This window comes from Corvus moneduloides, chromosome 1 (assembly GCF_009650955.1).
Source record: "Corvus moneduloides isolate bCorMon1 chromosome 1, bCorMon1.pri, whole genome shotgun sequence".
Classification (NCBI taxonomy): domain Eukaryota; kingdom Metazoa; phylum Chordata; class Aves; order Passeriformes; family Corvidae; genus Corvus; species Corvus moneduloides.
Genome location: NC_045476.1, coordinates 56,306,800 through 56,316,970, shown reverse-complemented (window position 1 = coordinate 56,316,970; position 10,171 = coordinate 56,306,800).

The window sequence follows — 10,171 nt, the reverse complement described above, 5'->3', positions numbered from 1 at the left end:
CTAAGTCCTGATGACCTAAATACGTTCTTTCTTAATCAGCCATTAGATAAAGACAGAAGCTGGAGGCCTTTTTTAATCAACAGGATTCCTTTCAGAAAGTAACTAGCTGAAACTGTAGCTCCAGAAGGCCCTGGAAGCTTAGAGAAAGAACTAAATGGTGAAATGTGGACTGAACAGGAATTAAAACAAGAGCAAAAACTAATTAATAAATATATCAAAATCTGCAAATAACTGTTAGGGGAAAAAGAGGGAAGGAAAAAAAATTAAAGGAAAGCAAGCAAGTGAAAATTCATTAATACTCCAAAGTTTTTGGGCTCTTTGAAATCTAGACGTGTGATCTAGTTGGAAGTCCCAGTACAAGGTAGCATATTAGTTGACTTAAGTAAAGACTACTGTAATATATAAGTGTTGGAAATGTCTGTTAAACTTAAATATTTTCAATCTTTGAGTGCATTTCATTTTGCAAGCCTGAAGTTCATTTCATGCTGCACACTTTAATATAGTATGAAAAGCAAGAATAACTATAAAAGTTATTTAATAAAACAAATTATTGAAATTAGTATGATCAATCAAATTACAAGTAATATATATGTCACATTTTACCATAGCAAAAGCTTTTTTCTTACTTTTTTTTGTTCTTTTTTAACATGATGAATGTAAGTGAAAAGCAATATGAAATTTCATTTATGGATGCGCATCACTTTGAGGGAAAAAAAGACTATCCACTACAAAATTCACTTAGGAAATGCCTACTTTTTCCCCCCTTTATTCTAGTTTCCCATATATTCATGTATGTTTCTAATCTCTTTTTATGTTCGGGGAATGAAATAAGCTTCAAATTCATATGTCATAAGTATGGAATGTATTCCCTGATATTTAGTTGTGGGGAATCCTTCCTGTGTTACAGAGTATCTTCTACAGCAGCTGTGGTCAAGATGTTTGTAAGGTTTTCCTTGCTGTGTTGTTTACCTGTTCTGAAACACTTACTGTTTTAATATCTGAGCCAAAGCCCAATCAGAATAGTAAGATTTGTATGCATAGTGTTTTGGGGAATGCTTAGGGGTTTGTGGGTTTTTTGTGGCAAGATAACTGGAAGACAAAATAGTGGAAAATTAGAAAAAGATCTTCAAGAGTCCAGATGCAACTATCAAGGTCAGTTTGGTCTACTTATAGTAGGTTTGCAATGAATCAGCTCCATTATTTTGACATGAATCATCTCTCTAGCTTTTAAGGGACTGATGAGGTATCTGGGGAATGTGTTCATCGTTAAAAGACTGCAAAATCTACCATAATCTGCATAGTTGAACTGAATCAACCAATAAAATGTTTTAAATACATTATATTTAAAATATATTTTTCCATTAAAAAAATGTATATTGACCTCTCGATTTGCTATGGTTACCTGTAAACGTGTGAAGCTTTTAGACCATGGTTCTCAGTCAGTAAAACTGCTGTTGACATATTTTAGCCACTTTTGTAACCTCCTTAGTCCTTTCCTTTGGGCCATGGATAGTTATGTCTTTGAATTTGGACTTCAGTGAGTGGAAGGGATGGGAAGCGGGAAGCTGAGAATAAACACAGGTTTACCTCAATCAACTCTTCAGAAGTCAGAGAAGAAAGTTAATATTAACATCAGGCTAATTTTGAAAGTTCCACTGAGTATGGGTATGCTGTTTGAGTCCAGGTGTTGTCACAAATTTAAAAGGAATTTGAAACATGTAAATCTACCTCTCCAATTTAGTTCACAATACTTTTTTGCTCTTATAATTTTTCAGCTTTTTTAGCTGAACAAACCCCAGATTTTGTTCTAATGTACGGAGCAAATTAAACTCTCAATGTAAAGGCTTCTTAAAGGAATCTTTCCCTTTTTTCTGTGTTTGTTTTTTCATTTTATTCTTTGCTAGATGCTAGATGTAATGGTTACATGCAGATCTGTATTTGCTCAAGCATTATAGCATCCTGATAGTAGGATTTGCAATAAGGCATTTGGTGTGTAATTGTGAACTCCCAGGTATGCAAATAGTGTGTAAAATGTTGTTATCCATCACATTCAGTTACGCTGCTCCAGTGAAACGCATTCTTACATCAACTTCCTCCACAGGCATCTTGTTTTACTGACACTATCATGTTAATAATGTATTTGACCTTATGCCAACTGGCATTTCAGAAGCTGAGAGCTTTCATTTTATTTTTTGAAAATATAAAGGCAATGGTCTCTACAGTATTTTTCTTGGCTATTTTGGGCAACTGAAATTCTCTGAATTGCTTTCAGAAAATCCTTTCTCATTTAAGTACTTAATCTAATTTTGTTTTTCTGAATCACACTTATGCAGGATGCCTAAGCCACTGCATTAGTGTGGAGACAGACCAAAATTTTATCAATTTTCTGATTGGAACAAAAAATGAAATATGCAAGTAGCATTCTAACGAAGTGCAGTTGCAGGTAGATATATCATCATTCACGTTCACTTCTTCCATTGCCATTCTCTGAATTGTTGTACAGCTGTGGAGTTTCTCCTCAGAAAAATCTGCACAGCAGTGGTAGGCAAAAACAGGGGTAAGAGGTGCCTATGCTTTGCTTAAAGCTGCATATACCTTTCAGCATGATTCTTTGGATGCCAATTTAAACATCACAATGATAATATAATCTTCTGCTGGCAAAATTTCTAAGAAACTTGTATCTGCCTTCATCCTCAGAGTTTTATCAGACTCATCAAAATTGACTCCATAAAGAGTGTTCAGTGAGGAAGCCTTTTTTTAAACCATGGTGATTTTACGTTATCGTGAGGCAGTGGAAGGTGTTTGCGCATATTTGCAAATGTGTTAGGAGATTATAGTTTCCTTCTAGAATGAAAATAAAGCTTTGTATTGAACTGTCAAGTGTTCTATTCTCAAAATCATTTAAAATACCGTAGTAGGATGGGTTCGATCACAAACTTATGGCTTCATCCTCATTTAATCTGTACTGTGAACAGGTATGGGATGGGTTTTAGCCAATAATGCAATGCAGCACACAAACAATTTCAGTGCAAATTTCAGCTTTGTTTTCCGTTTTTTCTAATTGCAATGTGTTTATCCAAGCCTCTATTCTGCAATGAAGAATGTTAGTGAAGAACCCACTCTACAAAGTAAATACTGGGATTTTGATAGGTATTCAACCTGGGCCAAAAAAGGGGTTTAGGGCTTAGTGGTTTTGTTGTGTAATGAAATTGCAATGGTATATTTCATAAATATATTCATACAAAGTCTGCTTTTAATTTCATGAGAGCCTAACTCCAGCTTCATCAGGCTTATCTTCGTGCCATTGCTGGATCTTTAATTCTCTTTTTGTTAGTCTCTTAAGAGTCCGTATAACTTTTAACAGGAATCTGGCTGAGCCAAAAAGGAAATCATCTCAATAATGCTGCATGCCAGTGCTTTGTGTACATCTCATTATCGCAATATGCTAAGGCCGTTAGAGGCTAAGCCTGATATTGAAAACACGAGAGGAAGTCCTTATGGAAGTAAAACTGTTCTTCATAGTAGAAGACTAGTAGTTCAAAATCATCCAGATGTCTCAGGACTGATCAAAAATGTAACAGCACTACATTCTCATTACTTACAGGACTGCTCTTATCTCAGCGTCATATCAATCTATTGTAAATATTTTGTCAAGGGTCTGCTTAAGGTGGGAGAGAAAGTTGGATTACTTTCATCACTGATAAAGCAAACAATGTAAAGTCTTACTGTCAAAAGGAGTAAATGTGCCTGTGCTTTCCTCATCCTCATTTTTTAAACCACTAACAATGTCAGTCATTCTGAACACCAAGATTACAAAGAGTAAAAGGACTGTTTATTTTAAAAATCTTCTGAAAACGGCATAGAAAATACAAAGTCTTGCATTTATACTGGTAATTCATCACCTCCTAACAACACTCATCTGTTAGGGACAGAGAAGTGTTGTAACATCTGGCTCAGTGTGGTGAGTTTTCATCTTCAGTTGGGAGGGCTGATGTCATGTAAGGAACAGAGCAGCACAATAGCTGCTGCAAATGAGAGGCACAGCAGTGCTTATCCTGGGAGCTGGGGCTCATGGATCAGCTGAATGGCTGCCTGCAGCCCTCATGTGTTGCTTCTGGCCCATTAACCATCCTATTCATCTTCAAAAAGCTTTAAGGCATGAGTGGCTTGGAGAGTGAATATAGGTGAGAATTTGCAGGTGTCATTCACACAAAACAGCCATCTTCCACGCTCTTTTCATCAAACAGCTCTCCCAGTCTTTCAGAGCACAGAAGGAAATTCTTTCCACCACCTTTTACCCTGTCTGAAATTTCTAAGAACATCAGGATTTTAAACATTTTGCAACATGGCAGTGCAAGCATAAACGACCGGCAAGTCAGTTTGTAAGAATCAGAAGGATATTTTTTTTGGAAAATTTATACACTTCATTCAACTCCTATCCTTTAACTTTCAGTTTTTGAGTGTCACCACAATACATACTGCTGCATGAGTCATCTCAATCCTGTATCAACCAACATTTCAATTCTCTGTAATATTGTGTTCTATTCTTTTGGGAAAGAACAGTATAGAAGAACAGAGCAATTTTAGTCAATTTAAAGTTTATGCTATGCTTGACACCTGACTTCACTTTAGTAACACCTGCCTAAAGAATAATTAGCAGGCCACTTTTAAAGAAAAGAACTTCCATACACCACAGATGGCATTTTTCATACCAGACAGGCAACGATGTATGTTGGAAGTAAGCCAAACTGTCTGCAAAAACTGTGAGAAATTCAAGACAGACATCTGAATGGAAGGAAAGTTTTACCTTCCTCACCACCCCTACCCCCGCACCATTTGGGAACATCCGTTCAGACCTACCTTTCTATATAATGCACTTTATTTTTCTTATCTACTAATAGCACAAATTGCAGAAAGAAAGCAGCTAGTTTCTTTCCTACTGCTTATGAAACCTACAATTTAATAATATAATGTGATGATTTGCCAGCTATACAAATCCTGTATTATGACTCCTGTTAGAACCAAGAACAGAATTTTCATAACCCTGTAATATGGGGTTCTCAACTCACGTTTCCATAAAGTGGTCCTAATTTTCGCTGTGTACTCAAAACTTTGTTGAAATCAGGATACTGTGTGTCATAATGAAGGCACAAAGTCAACAGTCACTTTGGAAATTATTGGCTAATGTCTTAATCCTGGACTGTTCACTGATTTGTATGAACTTTTGTGTGTACTTTGGGCTAAGTCCAAATCCTTGTGAAATCAATCGTAATCTTTCCATTGCCATCTATAGGCTTTAGATGAGGTTCTTTGCTGCCTTAGAAGAACTTTTAATTCTTTCTTGCAAAAATATTCCATATAAAAGGAATCCTGAGATCTCATCATAATATTGTCATCAGAATCAAATGTCTTACACAAATATGCTAAAATTAGAAAAGTGACAGCTCTATGTTGTACTTAGTATCACTTATGAAAGAAAAGTTGTGTATTTTATTTCCACAGTTGCAGTGAATAGGTATCTACATAAGATTTATAGAAATATGTATACAAAATTATTTACAATGTGTTGTAATTCCAAATTTTGGGGTTTTTTTTTCTCCCCTGATAGATTTTACTCCCTTAAATGCATTCTGTGATGATTTCATAAAATTTTTCTAAGTGCACTTTTCAGGATACCTTTATAATTTGGGCCCATTTCAGTATTTTCTCAGCTGCGCATGTGACTTTCTTGGCAAATAATGTGGTAAGCATTGAGAATAGACGTATTTCTAGAAACCCTGAAGACCATAAGCAAACATAAGTTACATATGCAGTGTCTGTATGTTCATGGTGACACTAAGGATAAGAATCTGTCCCATTCTTACCAATATCTGCCACATTAATTGCTTCGTATGGTTTTGGAGCATGCTTTTATAATACAAATTTCATTATATTATCATGTGGTTACAAGACAATAAAGCTCCTACAGAAATAAATTATTGGGATGTTTACTTAAAGGGATCTCATTAATTTGTTGGTCAGCAATGTAAAATAACATTTTACAAAATTTCTCTTAATGGGTGCTAAATTTTCAAAATTTGCCAAAAAAATCCAAACATTAGCAGAAAAATACTTGTGTCCAAATTTTTTCTCTCTTGAGAGACATCAATCTGTGACTTAATAATCTTATTTTGTTGATGTCAGAATTGAATATTTCAATTCAAGTATATAACCTTAATAAACATAATACACAAAGATTTTTAAAATTTTAGTTCACAAATTACGAACAGAAATAAAAAAATTATTTATGGAATGAACAGGAATGTGGCAGTACGCTTTATTCCAGCCAATTAGTCCTCTGAACAAAACTAGTACCATTTTAATTATTATTTAATGTCCCGAATCACATTCTTTTACCTTAACTATATTTTTCAGTTCTTCTTTGAAGAACCACATATTTGCTCTTTTTTTGTGAATCCTGTTAAGGGAAGGAGTGAGGGTTACAAGAGTTGGTATAGGTTGTCATAAAAGGCATTCAAGGGACAAATAATATTAAAAAAGGACAGAACAATCACAGCACATTTACTAGAGCACTGAACCTAATCCCAAAAGGCTTACTTGGCCTGTCATACAAGGTGGCCAATACAAATTTCTTGAGTGGCCTTTCTTTTAAAGTTTTTTGGTGTTTTTCCAAAGAAAAGCACTGAAAAAAAAAAAGGGAGCTATGATTATTTCCTACTACAGCTACTATCTAACAAACTCTTCATTTACAATGCTTTTTGAGGTCTTCTCCATTTATTTATCTCAACGAAGTCTATTGTTCAGACGATAGTCCTACATGCATGACTTGGACAGAGGTAATAAAGGACTGAGAAACTTCCAAGACCTTTGCAGTTTTTACAGATGAATGTGATAACCTCTTATTATACCATATGGAGGCCCTGACTAACAGCCAGGGGCCTTAAATTACGTTGAAATCGATCCTACACCACAGCTTTAAGCTGTAAATGATGCCAAAAGACCATGGGTTTAAAATTAAAATGGAAAGAAATATATAAAAGCAAATGAGCTCCAGTGAGTTATTATTAATCTGAGGTTATAGTGTCCATCACCACTGAAGCCCTATGCCAGTTACTGCAGGTTGTCTGCTACACTGCCTTTTTAAAATGAATATAGACATCAGGTTGTATACAGAATTCTCCCTTTCAATCCACATGCATCACATAATGATATTAAATTACAGTTCATAATTAATTACATGTTACTCTCTAAAATTTCTTGAATCTTGTAGTTGATCTTAAATAATGCATGTACTCTTAATACAAGCTCACCCAAGAGCCATCCACTGACTGAAGTGGATGGAAGCCAGGAAATTCTAAATGAAGGCTCAAGCTGACATTTTGTCCCTAACTTATATGTTTCTTCATAGCTACTAAGAGTACTTGTCCTAATGGTGCTTCTTTCTTTATTTGTACAAATAATACTATTGCAGCAGTCAGAGCCTTCACTTAAGAAAGCAGAAAACATACCTGGAAACTTGGCCTGTGGTGGAAAGATATAGGTATAGAGTCTCTTCTTGTGCTCCCTTTTTCTTTGACTACTTTTGGATCCAATGAAAAGTCAAGAAGACATACTACTTTCAGTGTGGGGTTAAATAAATTCAGCCAGCTTGCAATGGTATTATTTTAACAATACCTCTTGTACTGCTATTGTCAAAATAAATCTAAAATAATGAAGCTATACTAAACAAAATCAGAAATAAAAAAAAAAACCCAACAGTCATAAAGGAAGAGAAAGAAGCCCTGCAATTAATATATAGCTTTATACCTGAGAAAAAAGAATTCTTATTATCCATCACGTTGAAAATTAAACTGCTAAAAATCACTGTCTTTTTACAGTCAATTATATTTTCTGTGGATATTTTCTGAGTGCATTTCTGTGTCTGGCTCAGCAACACACCAAAAGAACTCAAAGAGAGGTTGACTCTGGATAAATACAATATCAAAATTATGGTAATTCAAAAACCTCATTATTCATCAGAAGCCAGATCATTGACAACAGGTCATGAAAAATGATAATCCACTATTAATAACAGGAAATAATAAAGATAAACCAACCTGACTCGGTTTCATCATGTTTACATTTTGCTCTATAACCAAGTGCCTGCACAACTTTGGGCAAGTCACAAACTTAGGGCTTGATTTTGTCCATCTGTTAAATGGTATAGTCTAGCTATACCACGTGGCTAGACTGGTAGAAGACTTAACAGTCTGCAGACAGACATAAAACAACAAAGATAAAGCAAACCCTTAAGTTATAGTTCAAAAGCATTTATCCATATCTGTTTTCAGCAACAAAATTGTGCTACAACTTTGATACAAAATAATAGCATCTTACCTCACATGATTGATCCCAGGAGCTTCCATAAGAAAGTTTTTGGGTAATTGGAGTATTTGGAAGAAGATGAGACACCATCTGCGTTGATGAGTCCTGAGCAGACCCACTAACCCGCAAAGTGGTGCTAAAGTGTAGGGCATTTGTTGCTGCTCTATGTGGCTTGAATATGAGATAGCTGAAATCTGGAAGAAGCATGTCTGTATTTCTGTGGGGCTGAGCATGCAAGGAAATTCCTTCAAGACTATAGTAGGAAGCTCACTGTGCCTATACCTCATAGCTTCAACTGCTGCCAGTGTAGCATCTCTGCACCGCAGTGCACACACCAGTGGTGTACCAACAGTTGTTTAAAGCCACCAGAGGTCTTTCTGGTTCTTACCAAAGTAACCTGAGAAATTAGAGTTAGCACCTTACAACCATTTTCGAAGTCTGAGCTGCTTTTAAAGCATAGGAGAGATTCAATTTTTTTTAGTCGTCTTTTTGTTCTGTAATAAAAAGTTACATCATTTGGTCCTTTGTTTCAAGATTCATTCACTTACCTAAACAAAAAAACTATCTCCTGGCACTGTAAATCTATTTGCACCTTTCTCTTTCTTCGACCTGTGCTCTAAATCTCAGCAGATTCAGTTAAAAACTAGGAAAATGGAAAAATACTATCTTTCTCAGTAGGGAAAGCTGGCTGCTTCCCCACGGCAAGTAACCCAGTCCAATCCCTGTGCCACTAACAGAGTAACGCACCTCGCAAAATGCCTTGGGCTAGGAACATATTGGTGCATTTCAGGTAATGTAAATAAAGCACTTCCATTTGTTTTGTAAAGCGTCAGCTCAAACTTGGTTGATCTGTTTTCAGATGCAATTGTAATTTCTTCACAAATGACGGTAATAAACAATTCTGAAAACCTGAAAAGGAGTTTTTGGCCAATGGAGTACTTAGAAGACATCTCTCCGTTTTACTAGCAAAACAAGTCGCATTGTATTTGACTAAATTTCTGTGGTTAAAAAGTGTTATTTGAAAATTAAAGATACTTATTTTCAACTTTTCATTGAAATTTTTCATTTTGAAATGTAGCTATATTTCATTTAAGAGTGGGAAAAAAATAGTCAAGAATAAAAAGCTTTAGTCTGAATCACTATAATTTTTTTCTGTTTTGATAATCCCAAAAAGCCTTTCCCATCCAGACATAAAATCAAAAATATCAAGTATTCACAATAGTTAGCTTACTTCTCTTATCCCCTTCCTGTTCGGAGCACTTTTGTATGACAAAGGCATCTGAAAAAGAACTGAGAAAAAAATGCTGGAATTCCTTAACTGCTGGAATCAATAAAATCCTCTGAAGTCTTTTAAGAAATTAATTACCCATTGCTTGGATATTTTAAACTAGAATGGTCATGACAACAATTAATGTGCAAGAAAGATCAAACTTACAGTGAAAAGTATTTGGAAAATAGACACAGATTTCTTGATTGTATTTAAGTTTTACGATACTCTACTGCTCCGCATAGCAGAGTTTCAGTGAATGCTCACAAGCATTTGCTAGGGTATGCACGTTTCTTGCTCCCTCTTTTTTTCACTCATCTCCTTCTACCACACTACCCAGTCCAATTAATCTCTGAATTTTTGGGGAGATACTTTGAGGTTTTTTGTACTGAACAACTTTATTGAACAAAGGCATGATTAATATAAGTATGCATCCGTTCCTTATATTTCCTCCGTTTCATCCAAGTCAACAAGCTTCAACAAAATAACCCTTTACATTTGCTCTAAATCTGGAAAAATGGTTGAATACAATCTTGTTGG